This window comes from Ochotona princeps, chromosome 10 (genome assembly GCF_030435755.1).
Source record: "Ochotona princeps isolate mOchPri1 chromosome 10, mOchPri1.hap1, whole genome shotgun sequence".
NCBI lineage: Eukaryota > Metazoa > Chordata > Mammalia > Lagomorpha > Ochotonidae > Ochotona > Ochotona princeps.
The window spans coordinates 77334701-77351921 of record NC_080841.1 but is presented as its reverse complement, the minus strand read 5'-3'; the positions used below and the strand labels follow the sequence as shown (position 1 = coordinate 77351921).

The following is a 17221-nucleotide window of genomic DNA, read 5'->3' as shown; positions in this document are numbered from 1 at the left end:
GCAACCTCACCAACAAGTGTTGTTGGTGCTTTTATTCATGTGGGCCAGTCTTACTGGCATTAGGTGGTACCTCATTGTTGTCTTCATTTGGATTTCCCTTATTGCCAGGGAACTTGAGCATTTTTTCATATGTTTATTTAGCATTTGGGTTTGTTCCTTTGTGAAGTGTCTGCCCATTTCCCATGCCCATTTCTTGAGTGGCTTGTTTGTTTTGGTGTTTTGGCTGCTTTGTACTTCTTTGTATATTCTGGAGATTAGCCCTCTATCTTCTATGTAGTGTGCAAAGATCTTTTCCCATTCTGTGGGTTGCTTTTTTACTTTATTGATTCTTTCCTTTGCTGTACAGAAGCTTCTTAGTTTGATGAGGTCTGTTTATTCTGGTCTCGATTTCTACTGCTTTTGGAGTCTTTTTCAGGAAGTGAGAGCCTACCCCTAAGTGTTGCAGTGTGTTTCCAACATTTTGTTCCAAAAGTTTGAAGGTTTCTGGATGTAGGTTTAGATCTGTTATCCATTTAGATCTGATCTTAGTGTATGGTAAGAGATGTGGATCTATCTTTTTGTTTCTGCAGGCTATCAACCAGTTGTCCCAACAGCATTTATTGAACAGACCTTCCCATTTGCTTGGATTGTTGCCTGTCTTTTTGTCAAAGATTATTTGGCTGTACTTGTTTGGGCTCCCTTCTGGTGTTTCTATTCTGCTACATTGATCTTCCTCTCTATCTTTGTGCCAGTACCAGGCTGTTTTGATAACCACTGCCCTATAGTATGTCCAGAGGTCCGGTACTGTGATTCCCCCTGCTAACTTCCTATTCTTCAGGATGGTTCTGGCTATTCGTGGTTTTTTGTGTTTCCAGATGAATTATTGGATCATTGTTTCCACTTCCATGAAGAATGTTTTGGGCAATTTAAGCAGAATTGCGTTGAATGTATATATTGCTTTTGGCAGTATAGACATTTTAATGATATTGATTTTACCTATCCAGGAGCATGGGATGTTGTTCCATCTTTTGAGGTCTTGTTTAATTTCTTTTTTAAGTATTTTGTAGTTTTCTTCAAATAAGTCTGCTACATTTTTGGTTAGATTTATTCCCAGATATTTCATACTTTTCTCTGTTATTTTGAATGGAATCTTCTTGGTTAAATCTTTTTCCATCATGGGGCTGTTCGCATACACTATGGCTGTTGATTTTTGTTCATTAATTTTGTACCCTGCCACTCTACCAAACTCTCGTACAAGTTCTAGCAGTTTCTGTATTGAGTCTCTTGGCTCTTCTACATAAAGAATCATATCATCTGCGTATAGTGAGAGTTTAACTTCTTCATTTCCCATTTGGATTCCTCTGATTTCTTTTTCTTGTCTTATGGCCTCAGCGAGTACCTCTAGGACTATGTTGAATAATAGTGGAGAAAGTGGACATCCCTGTCTTGTTCCAGATGTCAGTGGGAAGGGTTCCAGTTTTTCTCCATTCAGTATGATGCTGGCGTTGGGATTTTCATATATTGCTTTAATTATGTTGTGGATTTTTCTATCTATGCCTACCTTGGTTAGAGTTTTTAGTAGGAAGTGGTGTTGGATTTTGTCAAAAGCTTTTTCTGCATCTATTGATACTATCATGTGATTCTTGTTTTTCAGTTTTTGGATGTAGTGTATCACATTTATGGATTTCCGAATGTTGAACCATCCCTGCATTCCAGGGATGAATCCTACTTGATCTGGATGAATGATCTGTCTGATGTGTTTTTGAATTCTGTTGGCTAGGATTTTGTTGAGAATCTTAGCATCAATGTTCATCAAAGAGATAGGTCTGTAGTTTTCCTTCTCTGTTAGTTCTCTGTCTGGTTTTGGGATTAAGGTAATGTTGGCTTCATAGAATGAGTTTGGAAGGGTTGCTTCTTTTTCTATTGTTTTGAAGAGTTTGTAGAGGATTGGGGTCAGTTCTGTTCGGAATGTTTTGTAGAATTCTGTAGTGAAGCCGTCTGGGCCTGGGCTTTTCTTTATTGGGAGGTCTTTAATCACTGATTCAATCTCTGCTTCAGTTATGGGTTTGTTCAGGTCGTTTGTTGCCTCTGGGCTAAGTTTTGGCAGGTTGTATGAGTCTAAGAACTTTTCCATTTCTTGGTGGTCTTCTGATTTGTTGGAGTACAGTGCTTTGTAGTAATTTCTAATTATGGCCTTAATGGATGCGGTGTCTGTTGTTATGTTGCCTTTTTCATCTTTGATGCTGCTAATTCTTGCCTTCTCTTGTTTTTTCTTTGTCAGTCGGGCCAGTGGGGTGTCTATCTTGTTTATCTTCTCAAAAAACCAGCTTTTTGATTCATTGATTTTGTGTATGTTTTTTTTTATTTCTATCTTATTAATTTCCTCCCTTGTTTTGATGATTTCTTGTTTCCTGTTGTGTGTGGGGCTCTTCTGCTGCTGCTTTTCCAATTCCTGGAGGTGTGTGTTTAGTTCCTGTATTTGGCGCCTCTCTTGGGCCTTGACATGAGCTCCAATTGCGATGAGTTTACCCCGTAGCACTGCTTTCGCAGTGTCCCACACATTTTGGAATGTTGTGTCAGAGTTTTCATTGGTTTCCATAAATTTTTTGATCTCACCTTTAATTTCTTCTCTGATCCATTGTTCGCTTAATAGCATATTGTTCAGCTTCCAAGAGTTTCTGTATTTCCTGGGGCATTTTGAATTGCTGATTTCCAGTTTCATTCCGTGGTGGTCTGAGAGGGTACATGGTATGATTCCTATGTTTTTGAAGTTATTTAGGTTTGCTTTGTGCCCTATCATGTGGTCGATCCTGGAGAAGGTGCCATACACTGCTGAAAAAAATGTATAATCTGTGGTCTTAGGATAAAAAGTTTTATAGATGTCTACCAAGTCCTGTTGTTCTAATGTTTGCATGAGCTCTGTTGTTTCTTTGTTGAGTTTTTGTTCTGTTGATCTGTCTATAGTTGTTAGTGGGGTGTTAAGATCACCCACTATTATTGTGTATATCTATGCCTCCCCTTAAGTCCGTAAGAAATTGCTTCACGTAGCTAGGTGCGTTTGAATTTGGTGCATATATATTCACAATGGTAATTACTTCCTGATGAATCAGTCCCTTCACCAATATATAATGTCCTTCCCTGTCCTTTTTGATGTGTGTCAGATTGAAGTCCACATCATCTGAAATTAAGACAGCTACCCCAGCCTTTTTCTCTCGTCCATTTGCATGAAATATCTGTTTCCAACCTTTCACTTTCAGTTTCTTAGAATCTCTTCTGGTTAGATGTGTCTCTTTAGGCAACAGATAGTTGGGTGCTGTTTGATAATCCATTCCGTAGAGATCGGAGTCTGCAGGCGTGGAGTAGCAGGGTGTGGGAATTTTCAAGGTACTTTTGGTGAGTCACCAGAACACTGGACCTCAGGGCGCCACTTCCAAGGCCCAGCGGATTCAAAGCGCACTCTCAGCTCATCCCCTACAGGTATGCTACCACAGGGCGTGGGGGAGTGAAAGCACTCTCTGTGCGCGCCCCCTGTGTGGGATCACATTGCTCGGAGGATTCTAGGTGCTTTCTCGGTGTGTCCCCAATGCCAGGGACTGCAGGACGTGGAGGTTCCAGGTGCTCTCTGGGAACGCCTCCTGCACGCAGGTCCGCTGTGCCCTCCTGGTGCGTCTCCCAAGCACGGGACTATAGGGTGTGGGGTGTTCCAGGTGCTCTCTGGACGCACCTCCTGCGCAGGCCCGCCCACCCCAGCGCTTGCAGGGGACCTACCGCCCCAGCGCTATCACGGGACTGCCCAGCCCAGAGGCGTGCTCGGGTTCCTGTGGGGCAGCACCGCCCAGCTGAGTGCTAGACCGCAAAGGCACGGGGGAGTATTCAGTGTGCCTTTTGCCTTTCTCCTCAGTGCACAGGACCGCTGTGCGTCACCTCCCAGACACAGTTTCGGCAGTTTCAAGGCACTCACCCTGTGTCCCTAGACGCTGGAGTCTCTGGGGGGGATGGGCGGGGAGATGAGCACCAAGGGTGTTCAGGCTCTGTGCATGCCCCTGGGGGGCCAACTCCCGGATCCTCCAACCCACCACTATCCCCACCCAACTCACTCAAATCTCAGGTTCTTGCAGTCTGCCTCTTCCTCTGGTGGGAACCCTCGCCGCGGGTGTGTCTCCTGGTGACTGCGGCGGGTGTAGGTCCTGGCGGGTCCCGATGGGACCTGGAGACTGCGGCGGGTGCAGGCGGGTGCACGTCCTGGCGGGACTTGGCGACTAGGGTGGGCGGATGCCAGTGGTTCCTGATGACTTCAGGTCCTCACGGCCACAGCGTCTGTGGGTCCTGAGGTCTGCAGGTTGGCTGCGGCTCTCAGCGGCTGCACTCAAAGGTGACTCAGCAGGTCAGGAGCGGAAAGTCGTCTTCCCTGCCCTTTGTTTTGTTTTTCTCTGGTTGTTCTTCCAAGTTGTGTGGATTTTTTTGGCTCCACACTCTCCAGGGAACTTCATGTTCTCCTTCCTGTAGCTCTGTGCTGATCCACTTACGCTTTTGTCACGTTCTAGCCCTCTCTGTCTGTGAGCTCCCTCACAGTCTTCCTCCTATGTCGGCCATCTTGCGAGTCTCCCGGCTGCTCTACTTCTGATCCAGTTCCTTGATGATGCACCTTGGAAAAGAATTGGGTTGAAAGGCCAAGTGTCTTCTTCTCTAGCAGCAATTGGATCCTTTTAGTTCCTCTGGATCCCAGGCTTAAAGCCATCCTCGGTCTTCTTTTACGTGTTCCCATTTGGTCATGGTATGAGTGCTTGTTCTCTCTAGGGTCAAGCTCGGGCTCTGCTGCTTCTGGAGGGACCTCTCACCACCGCTTCCATACTTACTGCCAAAAGTCAGGAGTTTTTAAGCTCTCATCCTCTGATCAGATTGAGAGCCACATGGTACAATCAGTTTTAAGCAGGAAAGGACTTATCAGAACCTAAAGTTAGTTAACCTAAGTAGCACAAAAGGAGGCAGAAGAGACCAGGTGTGCAGAATCTATGGAACAATTTCTAGGGCAAGGTGCGCATTTCATGGCTAAAAATAACTTTAATGGGGCTGTCTGCTATCAATTAACCTGATGAACAGGTGCAAGCCGTCAATGGTTTTATCACATTACAATCCAAAGCTGGGAAAACAGGAGCTTCTTGTGAGTTTCCCATGTGGGTGGTAGGGTCCCAAGGCTTTGGGGTGTCCTTGACTACTTTACAGGTCACAAGCAGGGACCTGAGTGGGAAGCCTGGCTGCCAATGTTACAAATGGCACACATGGGATCCAGCCAAGTCCAACAGGACGATTTTTGTCCTTTTGAAATGCAGGTATCCAAATCATGTCCTAAGTTTGCTCTGTTGCCGCTTCTGCATCATTAGCTCCCAATTTTAATTTAGTCTAATGTGCAACAAGAATTTGGGTAGTGAACCACCATCTGAGAGTATTCTCTGTCTCCATGCACTATGTCCTTGCCTCTAAAACAAAAACCACCAAAACGATGGCATCAGCATCCTGTGGCTAAGCATCCACCTTCAGTGCTGGCATCCCATATGGGTGTTCCTTCGGGTTCGGCTCTACTTACAATGCAGCTCCCTACTAATGCCTAGGAAAGTAGCCAAGGATGGTCTATTCATTGGGCCTCTGGACTTATGTCAGAGCACTAATAGAAGCTCCAAGCTCTGAACAGGGACCAGCCCACTTTCAGACAAGGAGGACATTTATCGAGTGAAGCACCAGATGGAAGATTCCTTTCTATCTCGGCTTCTTTCTCTGCAACTTTCAAATAAAAATACATTTTAAAATACTTTATTTCAAAGTATGAAAAAGAAAGAATGGAAACCCAGTCCTACCTGAACTTCTCCCTAATATCTATATACAGATTTTTAAAATTAATTACATTGGGCCCGGCGGCGTGGCCTAGTGGCTAAAAGTCCTCGCCTTGAAAGCCCCGGGATCCCCTATGTGCGCCGGTTCTAATCCCAGCAGCTCCACTTCCCATCCAGCTCCCTGCTTGTGGCCTGGGAAAGCAGTTGAGGACGGCCCAATGTTTTGGGACCCTGCACCCGTGTGGGAGACCTGGAAGAGGTTCCAGGTTCCCGACATCGGATTGGCACTCACCGGCCCATTGCGGCTCACTTTGGGAGTGAAACATCAGATGGAAAATCTTCCTCTCTGTCTCTCCTCTTCTCTGTATATCCGGCTTTCCAATAATAATAAAATCTTTAAAAAAATTAATTACATTGGATTATGTGCCACGATTTCATAGGCTCTGGGATTTCCCCAAGCCCTATCTATACCTTTCCCCCAGGGTTGATTTCTCCACCTTGTAGCAGTATTGTGGTTCAAATTCAATTGAGATTCTTTCATTGCAAGCATATACCAAGCATAGAATCCAGCATCTTATTGTCCGAATAAATTCAACAATTTGTTGGGGAGACAATCTCTGGTATGAAGGCAGAGCTGGCAGAGTATCATTCCGATCAATTGAAAGCCCCAACATAACATCAACAACACTTTACAATGTTATATAATTAATTGACATGGTGTTGAGTAACCAATATGTTAAAAAAAAATGCAAGTTCTTAACCACATCCTGTGACTACTTCATTGACATTTCAATTTTAGTTTATATAAAACCAACTTCTATACACCTTAAAATGGTTATAGGTTGCTATTTAGCTGTCTCGTGTTTATTTTCATTTTAGTCTCTCTAATACCTTTAATACTTCCAGTCCTAAGTCACTGCCAATGTGCTTCTTCCATATAGATCAACCCACAGTGGATACTGCATATGGTGAAGATGGGATCTAGGCGTCCTCATGCTCAATAAAGAGCCTCATCGCTGTAGCAGGCCATGGACCCAAGCCACTTAGCACCACTCAGCCAGAGTATGGTTCTGGCAGCAGGCAACCGAGGACAGAAAAATCAGAGATATCATCTGCTTGCAGTAAGCAGGATGTGAAGGTCTGTGTTCTCAGTTTCAATTGCCTGGAGTGAAGTTTCCACATGACCTGGTCATGATGGGGGAGGGAAGTACCTCTTCTAGGTTCAAAAAAACATCAAGTCCCCCTGCCTTGATCAAATCTTGAATTTTCTTCAAATATGTCTCTGCTTGCTGTCTCATCAACACCATTTATAGAAACCTCATAGAAATTTTCTAATTTTTTCTAACCAAATTGTCATTCAGAAGCAATAGGTTGAGCCCCAAGTTGTAATGCTTATATCCTGTTATCAGAGCATCAATTTCTGTTCCTGTCATTGTTTTCTGGTCAACTTTCCAATATTACCCCTGAAATGGCAGTGAATGATGCCAGGAATTCGGACCCTGATACTACAAGGGAGACCCAAATGGGATTCCTTGTTCCCCAGTGGGACCTGGCCAAACCTGGAACTGAAGACCATGGGATCCTGGTTGGAGCAAACTGGTGAATGCAGGGTTGTTTTGTCCTTTCCACTCTCTCATGAGTGCATGAGTGCTTGCATACTAAGAATTTACCCATCTTTAATTGTCACCCAAGTAGGACACATTTGATAGAAAAAGATTAAATGCAATGATATGTCTTCTATGAATGACCCACATTATTAGTGTTTCTGGAGGCTTTGGATATATTTAAACTATAATTCATTGTTAATTTTATAACTAGAATATGAATGATTTTTCTATTTGTAAATGCCACCCCTAGTTCACTAAACTAATATCAATGCATCTTGACAAATAAACCTAGGACAAATTTGAAAAATTGACTAGTAGAATTGCTCACCAAAGAGCGTAAAACCACCTTTGATTTAAGATGAATTAAGAATGATTTAAATTTAGTACACAATGTAAGGAAACAGGCAACATTACCTAAAATTGTGCTATAGTGGCTTTAGGTTTATGCTTTTGGAAATGCATCATTCCATGTTTGATATAGTCCCAAGTCCTACTTGACAATAAAAGTGATTTAAAGTGTCAACAAACATAGGAAAACATTCCTCAAGCTGACTGTTCATTAGAACAATAATGTATGGGTTTTGCATTCCTAAAGTTCTCAAATTTCAGCTTGTGTCCTAGAAACTACAAATACTGGAGAGCACATATGTTGATTTTGATTACACTTTCCACTTCATTTCTTTTGTGGATTGCTATATGATTACCTGCATACAACCATCCATCATTTTCATAATGGTATATATATATGAATATAGAGATTTTCTTTTTTTGTGCCTATGGGTATGCAGTGTTAATATTCAAAATGAAGCTAAGAGGTCCTAGTATGGTAACCTAGTGCCTAGAGTCCTCATCTTTCATGTTCTAGTGTCTCAATAGACACTGGTTCATATTCTAGCTGCTCCACCTCCCTGCTTGTTGCCAAGGAAAGCATTAGAGGATAGCCCAAAGCCTTGGGACTCTAACACACATATAAGGCCTGAAAGAAGTTTACTGATACTTTGTGTCAGGTTTCACATCAGCTCAGCTCCAGCCACTGTTTCTACTTGAGGAGTGAACCAGCAAATGAAAAACCTTTCTCCTTGTCCTCCTTCTTTCTGTAAGTCTGACTTTACAATAAAAATGTAAGTCTTAAAAACGCAACAAATGCACATAAATAAATAAATGAAATGAAACTAAGAGCAATTATAACACTAATTTAAAACCACATGCTCCTCAGAGATGGTGGTTGTCTTCAGGACAGACCACTGGGTCCCTTCTAACTGCTATGGACAGAAATACATCTCCCTACATTTTGTATCATTAAGGGTAGACCACGATGTGACTCTACAGTAAAACAATATTTTAAAGAAGGTAATTAGCTGGGTCTGGTGTGGAATCCTAGTCACTAAAGCCCTTGTCTTGCATGAGCTGGCATCCCATGTGGGTGGTGGATACTGTCCCAATTGTTCCATTTTGCTTCTAGCTCTCAGCTTGTTGCCGGGAAAGCAGTAGAGGATGGTCCAGGTTCTTGGAACCCTGCCCCTGCAAGAGAGACCTAGAAGAACCTCTGTGCTCCTGGCATTGGACTGGCTAGTGTCTGGCCATTATGACCATTTAGGGAGTGAACCAGTGACTAAAAGATCTTTCATCTGCTCTCTTCTCTCTGTAAATCTGACTAGTCAATACTTTTTTAAGAAGACAATTAGCAGCAAATAATACCCAGACAGTGAAGTCGTACAGCAAACCAACCTGGTTTCCTTTAGAAAAGAATGCACAGAACAAAGAAAATACAATGTGAGGTTACAGAAAGATGGAGGTTATGAGTTGGCCAGGGAGAGACACCTCAGAAGAAACCAAGTCTATTATCATCTTGCTCTTAAATTTTCAATGATTAGAATCATAAGATGGGTGCCTGGAACCCTTAATGTTCGAACTAATGAATTGGACTTGTGGGGTCTGGGAGTGCAGGTTTGCAAGTGACAAGAGATGGCACTGTTGTGGTGTATTATGCCCATGCAGACAGAGCAGTCCTGGAGATTTTCTCATGTGCTTGGTATCAGAAGGTGTGGAGGAATGGAGGAGAGAGCCCTAGGCTAGCATGCTGGCATGGTCTGTTAGTGGACTGCGTTTGAAGAATTTTGAGTGGCCCTGGATCTTATGTTTGCCCAGAAGCAAGGTCCTAGGCCAGTACACATGCCAGGAGCTTGGAAACTTACTTGGTGGGCAGAGTTCCAGGCTAGAACATCACCCTCTGGTAGACTGGCCTTCACAAGACTAGGCTGTGGAACCCAGGCACCTTCAAGTGCAGGGATTGTGGATTGCTCAGGGAATGGGGTAAGGGTATATGTGGGAAGCAGGACCACTGAAAGAATATGTTTCAGGTGAACAATGACTTCTGAAAGACTTCTACTGACAAAGCCACTGTACTTGCAGGTAAATGAGGGGGCTAACATCTACTAAGTTGAAGCGTGCAATTGAGGATCATTCTCAGTCAGACCAGAGAATCCACCCACATGGGAGACTGGGCTGGATGGTTAACATGAACTACAACCACCAACCACTGGTGCACAGTAAAGGTAGAGCTGGGTCCCCTGTCAGGGACAATATCTGGTTAAACTACCTGTCAGTTACTTCCATAGAAATGGGAGATAAAGTTAGGCTGGGCCATTATACTGAAAAGCAAGCAAAAGAACCAGGTGTAGGAGCAGATTCTGTAGAGGACATATTTGTGCAATTTTCACAGGTTTGCTCAAGAGCTGGGAGTTGTAAATGGCTGAGCTAAACATGACCATGGAACCCTCTGAAACTCATGGGACTCAGCAGGACACACTGGCCCAGGTTGCAGTCTGCTGCACACAACTACACACAGAGGAACCATGGTGAACGGCAGGCCTAGTAGGGGTTACTGCGTGTCACTGTGATTGGGATGTGGTTCTCAACTGGTGTATGAGGGCTGATTGTGGGTGAGTATGGCTGGATTCCTCCACAGCATCTATTGGTTTGCATAAGAGTTGGGACTAGAGACAAAGCTGATCCAGCAACTGCAACTACCAATGTGTGTGTAGGCTGATGTGGGTGACAGACTGAGCTGGATCCTGTACTGGCCAAATCCACACAAGACTCAAGTCTGGGATCACCTCAGATTAAATTGTATTAGGGATCCCTTCCACTGAACTGATGTACCAAGGACTCCAACCACGGGGAGAAATGTGTGATCTGTGCTCTGACCTTGGCGTGCATGTGTCAGAACTAAGCCTCCGCAGTTAATGAAGATGAAGCAGTGGACCGCTGAGATGTACTTAGGGGAAATGGCAGTCCATTGGAGCCTGCAGAGGACTTCTATTATAGCAAGTGAAGGAGGGCAGAACAAATTGGACAGCTACACCAGCCAAGTATTGACAGCAAAGATCTGGGTAAATGGAGATTTTATAGTGGACTATGTCAACCAACAGACCTTGGAAGGCTATTTTATGAATCCACTTGAACAGAAACCTCAGAGCATGCTTATCTTGGGGACCCTGGAAAATCAGATGAGCATTCCCAGGGTTAGGAGGTGTTGGGGATTCTGAGAGTGGCTTCTCTCCTTCTTTCCAATTCCCCAGACACAGGAAGAAGAAAATTTTGAAACAATGGTCTCATCCATTTTCCCTGCATTCACATCCCTTCCTAGTATAATCAGTGTCCACATGTGCATGCACCCTCCTCAACTGTGTAAACATCATCAAAATTAAATTTTAATAAGAACCATAAGAAATGAACTACTGTGATTCAAGACAAATATTCGATTGTATAATTCTATCACAACCAAAACACACTTATTTTCAGCTATACTTTCTATTAACAAATGATTTTGAAAGAACAGAACATCATCAGAAAAATATAGAAATCAAACTTTTCACCTAAGCTGTTCAACACCTAAACAACAACAGTAAAAAAAAGCAAATAAGCAACCTAAGTACTAATCTCCAAGTCACAGAAATTTAAAACGCCAAGTCTGGGAGAAGTAAAAGGAAATTCAAACTAAAAATTAGTGACAAAATGATTAAAAAGTATACCAAGCAATACTCAAGACAAAACAAACATTCATTATTTGAAAAGAAATCAAAATTAATAAATCTCTTGCTAGATGAAAAAAAATGGGCTCAAGTACATAACATCAAAAAGGAGAGGAAGATATTAAAACTGCTATCACAAAAGAACAGTGGGTGTGGGCTGTCTGTGACAAAGTGGATTCTGCCACTGCTTGTGAAATGAACTTCCCATGCAGATGCCTCCTCAAGCCCTGCCTGCTGTATTTTATTCTCTCTCTCTCTCTCTCTCTCTCTCTCTCTCTCTCTCTCTCTCTCTCTCTCTCAAGATTTATTTACCTTCATTGGAAAGTCTGATATAAACTCAGCAGTTTACCCTTGTTCCCAGGCCTTGGGGCTCATTCTCATTGAGGGCAGAGTGGGGGTGGGGGAGGATGACACTACTTAAGGAGAGAATCCTTAGCAGGCAGAAAAGTCAGAGTGTGGACCTGGGAACTCCTCATAGCCTGCGGTGTCTCCTCCAGAATCTTAGCTCTCTACTGCAAACACACATTAAAAACACATTATGAGGAAAGTGTATGGTAAGCAGTCCATTTGATGGTTTACTAATTTCCTTGTTGTTGAGAAGTCCGAGTTGATTATGTATTTAATATGATAACAATTTGTGTGCTGTGAATTGCATTAAGAGTTATGTAGGGCAGAGATGATGCTTACTAAATGTATAAAATGGATTGATGAGATTAGCCAGTTAAATCTTTTCACCAGTAAGGCACTCAACAGCCCATGAGATATTAAAAATGTCAAGTAAATCCTCTTATTTTTGTATCATAGTGTCAAATAGCAGTAAAATAAACATGTTAAGATCCTTAATTTACTGCTATGTTTCACTGTAAAATTAACTTTCTTAAAATTTGCTTCTGTTCAAATTTGTTGAGATCGCACGTAAAAGTATCCTAATATTACTTTGGCTGGTATTTTCTAATTACTGTATAATATTTTGGGAATGTAAATTTTATTTGAATGTCAACTACAGTTAAGCATGTGCCGTTTGTTTTTCTTGCTCAGGTTTTGTAATCTGATCGAATGTTTTTATTATTGTTTAATAAATGTTTGCTTTATTAAAAAAAAGAAATTAAAAAAAAAATTAAAAAAAAAAAACAAATGAAGATTGTGGCCTCTGAGATTTTCTTTAACACCAGATGTGTTATGTTTGTTTAATACAAATGTATTACCAACAACTTATCACAAAACAATTATTTCATCATCTCCAGTTAGTAGAGGCCTCAGGGTCAAGGCTCAATCTCTATACACAGGCGCAGGTTAATGCTAAGGGAGAGCAAGTGTCAGCTCTTTCTGGAGTTTTGTCCCCTTTAAGAAATTATCTGGGTGCAGAGTGCAGTATCCTTGCATCTGAAATACTCCACTTACACGAGCCATGATCCCATGTAGGTGTCAGTTCTAATCTGAGCAACCTTGCTTCCCATTCAACTCCCTGCCTGTGGCCTGGGAAAGCAGTTGAAGAGAGCCTAAAGCCTTGGTACCCTGCACCCATGTGGAGGACCAAGAAGAGGCTCCGAGCTCCTGGGTTTGGATTGACACAACCCAGGCCTTTTCAGTCACTTGGGGAGTGAAACAATGAACACAAGATCTTCCTCTGTTTCTCTCCTCCTCCTCTCTGTATATATGATTTTTCAATAAAAATTAAATAATCTTAAAAAGATGCTTGTCCCAGATATTGAGCACAAATAATATTTTTTAAACTAGTCAAACCCAATTTTTATTAGGCTTTTTAGCAGCAGACTTGGACCACTGCCCTTATTCCCTGAAATAACTTATGAAATCAGGAACAAATACACTCACAAATTTGTAAGTGCTCAAGGCCACCAGAATTTTATCTTTGGAAAGATTCTTGGTTGGTACAAATAATCCTCTGAATAAACCAACTTCTGTGTGCAAAATGAAAGGGCCCAGTTTCTCAAAAACACTATCCTAACATTTACCTGGGCCATTCTCAATGTTTTACTCCCTAGTAGCCAAGGCTGAGAAAAACCACAGTGCATCAATCATTTCATTTTTGTTTATGATTTATGTTTACTTTTATTGGAAAGTCAGATATACAGAGAGGAGGAGAGACATAGAGGAAGATCTTGCATCCGGTGATTCACTCCGCATTTGACCACAAGGCCAAACATCACTATACAACTTCAACAGCAGGAAGAAACATCGACATGAACAACATCATGAAATTAATTAACATGGCATTGAGTGACCAGTAAGTTAGAAAATGCAAGCTCATAACCACATCCTGCAACTACTTCCTTGACATCTCTCAATTTTAATATATACACAACCGGCTGCTATAAACCCTTTTTTTTTTCCTCCCAACACAACATGTTTTTGAGTTTAACCTAAATCAGTGAGGCACAGGAACAATGAAACAATCAACTTTAACATCCATCATATATAACAGCTGAGTACAAACTTAGTATCAACATTTCTATGCAGTTGTATCTTGTTTAGCATTAACAGTCATAAATTGAAAAAGTTTTTTTTTTTTTGGGTGGGGGTAGAATCTTAAGCCACAATCTAAACTTTGCAGTATGTAGTGATCAAGCCACAGTTTTGCAGAACTTTGCATTTTAGCAATTAAAGAATAGAAAAGTTTTAGGCAGGTGAGCAGGGAAATCCCCAACAACCCAGCGAATGAGGAAGAATTTAACTCTGCATCCTTCCTAATAAAGTCCAGGTGAAGCAAATAGGGAGCCTGACCTATATTTACAGGCTGAGCAAGTATAGGTTAGTTGACCTTTTACCTAGGTGTTCCAATTTCTATATCAGTGTCTCTCTGTCTGAAAAGCCAAACGTGAAGCCTGATCAGTAAGGTACAAGCTGGGGGATTATCAACTAGCTGACTTTTATTAGTCTCTGTCTATCTGAACTAATTAGAGGACTCACAAGCAACTCTGATGGTCGGTGTATGAGAGGGCTGGAAGCCAAGGCTGGAACTAGATAAGGACCAGAGAAAGCTTATCTCCTGAGTCCAGAAAGAAGCTTACAATCCTTGTATTTCTGAGTGCAACCTGGGGCTCCTGGCTGTAGCTCTGATGTCACCAGACACTATGAAAGGGTTTTTCTTCAAAAGCAGTGATGCAGAGTGAGGAACCCAAGGTCCCTCTACTGTGTCCCTCCCACCCTGGGGCCTGAGGAGATGTTGATACACACACACTGCTTCCAGCTTGAGGAGTTGGATGCCCAGCACAGGCTCCTTCAGGGAAAGGAGCTCACAGGGCAGCACCTCCTGAGCCACCTGCGTCTTTTTGGGAACAGAACCAGCAATGAAGCTATGGCAGGGCCAGAGAACAGAAGTTTCACAGGCTTTTCCTGTGTGCGTCAGGTTGGATCAATCCCACAGACCTGGACTACGCATGACGTCAGAGGCTGTACAGTCAATCAGAAGTGCAATGGGTGTAGGCTATGCCTTAGAATTTGAGAGAAAGGGGGAGTGAAGGGAGTGGCTTCATTGCTGGAATCCCAGAAAAATCGCAACTTTGGCTTCATGAGATTCAATGCACATTTAAAAGATTAGTTCAGCAAACCCTCCAGTTTTCCCTGTCCCTGCCTCTGTCTCTTCCAGGCACTGCCATCCAAACAGCCATCTTACAGACTCACAGTGCAAGAAGGCAGATTAAAAGCACTTCACTTCAGCTCATAAATCACTTGATCTAAAAGCCGACAGAAACCAGATTGGCTGCAGCAGATCTCTTTCTCCAAATATGAACTAATAAGAGAACTGCCCTGAGTAATATAAGCAGAAAATGAAAGGGTGCTGTAAAGCCAGGGGAGGGCAGAAAATGAGTGGTGCGTGGGTGTAAGGATAAGTACTTTTGGTTTTTGCCTGAGAGGAGGCCGCAGTGCAACTTTCTTAGTTCATCCAGAATCCAGATTCATCCAACACCAGGCGCCTCCACCATGCCACCCAGGTTTGACCCCAATGCAGTTAAATTAGTGTGCCTGCAGTACACAGGTGGCAAGGTGGGTACCATGTCCGCCTGGCCCCCAAGACTGGTCCCCTGGGTCTGTCTCCAAAGAAGTTGGGTTATGACATTGCCAAGGTCACCAGGGACTGGAAGGGCCTACAGATCACAGTGAAGATGACCATCCAGATCTGACAAGAGCAGATTGAGGTGGTGCTGTTGGCCTCTGTCCTGATCATCAAGGCCTTCAAGGAGCCATCCAGGGACCACAAGAAGCAGAAGAACATCAAACACAGTGGGAACATCACATTTGATGAAATTGTCAACATCGACGGCAGATACGCCACTGATCCTTAGCCAGAAAACTTTCTGGAACCATCAAAGAGAATCCGGGGACTGCCCAGTCAATGAGCTGTAACGTGGATGGCCGCCACCTGCACAACATCATAGATGACATCAATAGTGGTGCTGTGGAGTGCCCAGCTAGCTAAGAAGAGAAAATGTCTCAATGAAGGATCATCTGGCAATCCAAAAAAAAAAAAAAAGGAATCAATAGAGAAGAGAGGAGGACAACAGAATGGGCCAAGTGAGAAAAGTGAGAAGGTAACATGGAGCAAGGAGAAGAGCGATATCAGAGGGACTAAGCAACCAGCTTGGGTGGTACCAAAGAGCAGAGGGCGAAAAAACCCTAGAAGAACCATGGCTAAGCAAGACAACTATGGCTCAAATATGCAAAATAATTTTTTCACTAAGATCTTCAAAAGAAAATATCGAACATGATATATATTTCTCATTTTTTAAAGTTGTACTACAATGCATTTATTAACATCAAATAGTATTCACCAGGAAGGGAGCAGCCACTGGAGCTGGGGCAGGCCCGGGTACAGCTCACTGCATGTACATGATGGCTAGAATCAGGGCTCCGAGCACGGAGACGGACCTCTCTTGGAACCTGACAGGAGCCAAGAGGCTGCTAGAATTTTCAACTCCCAGAACACAAGGTTACTCCCACCCAATCCCATCCACCGAACAATATTGTCAGTGAGTGGAGCCCGGGACTGATTTGTTCTCCAGATTTTCCCTCTCAGTGTACTCACCAGGAAGGGAGCAGCCTCTGGAGCTTAGGCAGGCCCAGGGACATCTCACCATGTGTACACATTGGCTGGAATCGGGGCTCCAAGCAGAGAGATAGACCCAGCATGGAATCTGCCAAGATTCACTATTATTCATTAGAGGATCAAAATGAGATAGAGAGCCTCCAAGGTACTGATTCACGCCCCAGATGATTACACAATGATCAGGACTAGGAGCCAGGCTGAAGCAAGGGATCTGAAACTCTACCTGGGTTTCCCATGTGAGTGCAGGGGTTCAAGCACCTGGAAAACCTTGTACTACTCTCTCAGGTGCATCAGCAGGGAGTTGAACCTGAAGCAGAGCAACTGGGACTCAAACTGCCACTCACATGTGTTTCTGAAACTGCAGATGATGGCTTAATCTCTCTGTGCCACAATGCCAGCCCAGTAGGGCCCACTTTGGAGAGACAAGTCTATGGTTATAAATTTACCTAGTTTTTAACTATCTCCACATTTCTTATGCCTAAGCCAGTGTGTCTACCATGTATGTACATAGCCACTTTACTGGGTTGTTTAGGAAATGACAAGGGGCATTCTAGATAGGTTCAGCACACGTATGGTTTTATTTGCCTTTAGCGGAATCTGCAAGCAAGGAACCTGGCCAGAGGGAGGTAGACAGTGCCTCAGTGTCTAGCAGGGAAGATTTTAAATGTTCTCAGAATGCAAAAATTATACTTACATACAGGGCTGCTG

At 43.0% G+C, this 17221-nt stretch overlaps 1 pseudogene; it reads left to right on the top strand.

The window, feature by feature from the left end:
* Positions 1-15375: 15375 nt before the first annotated feature.
* LOC131481208 (large ribosomal subunit protein uL11-like) lies at positions 15376-15886 on the top strand (annotated as a pseudogene).
* The last annotated feature ends 1335 nt before the right edge of the window (positions 15887-17221 follow it).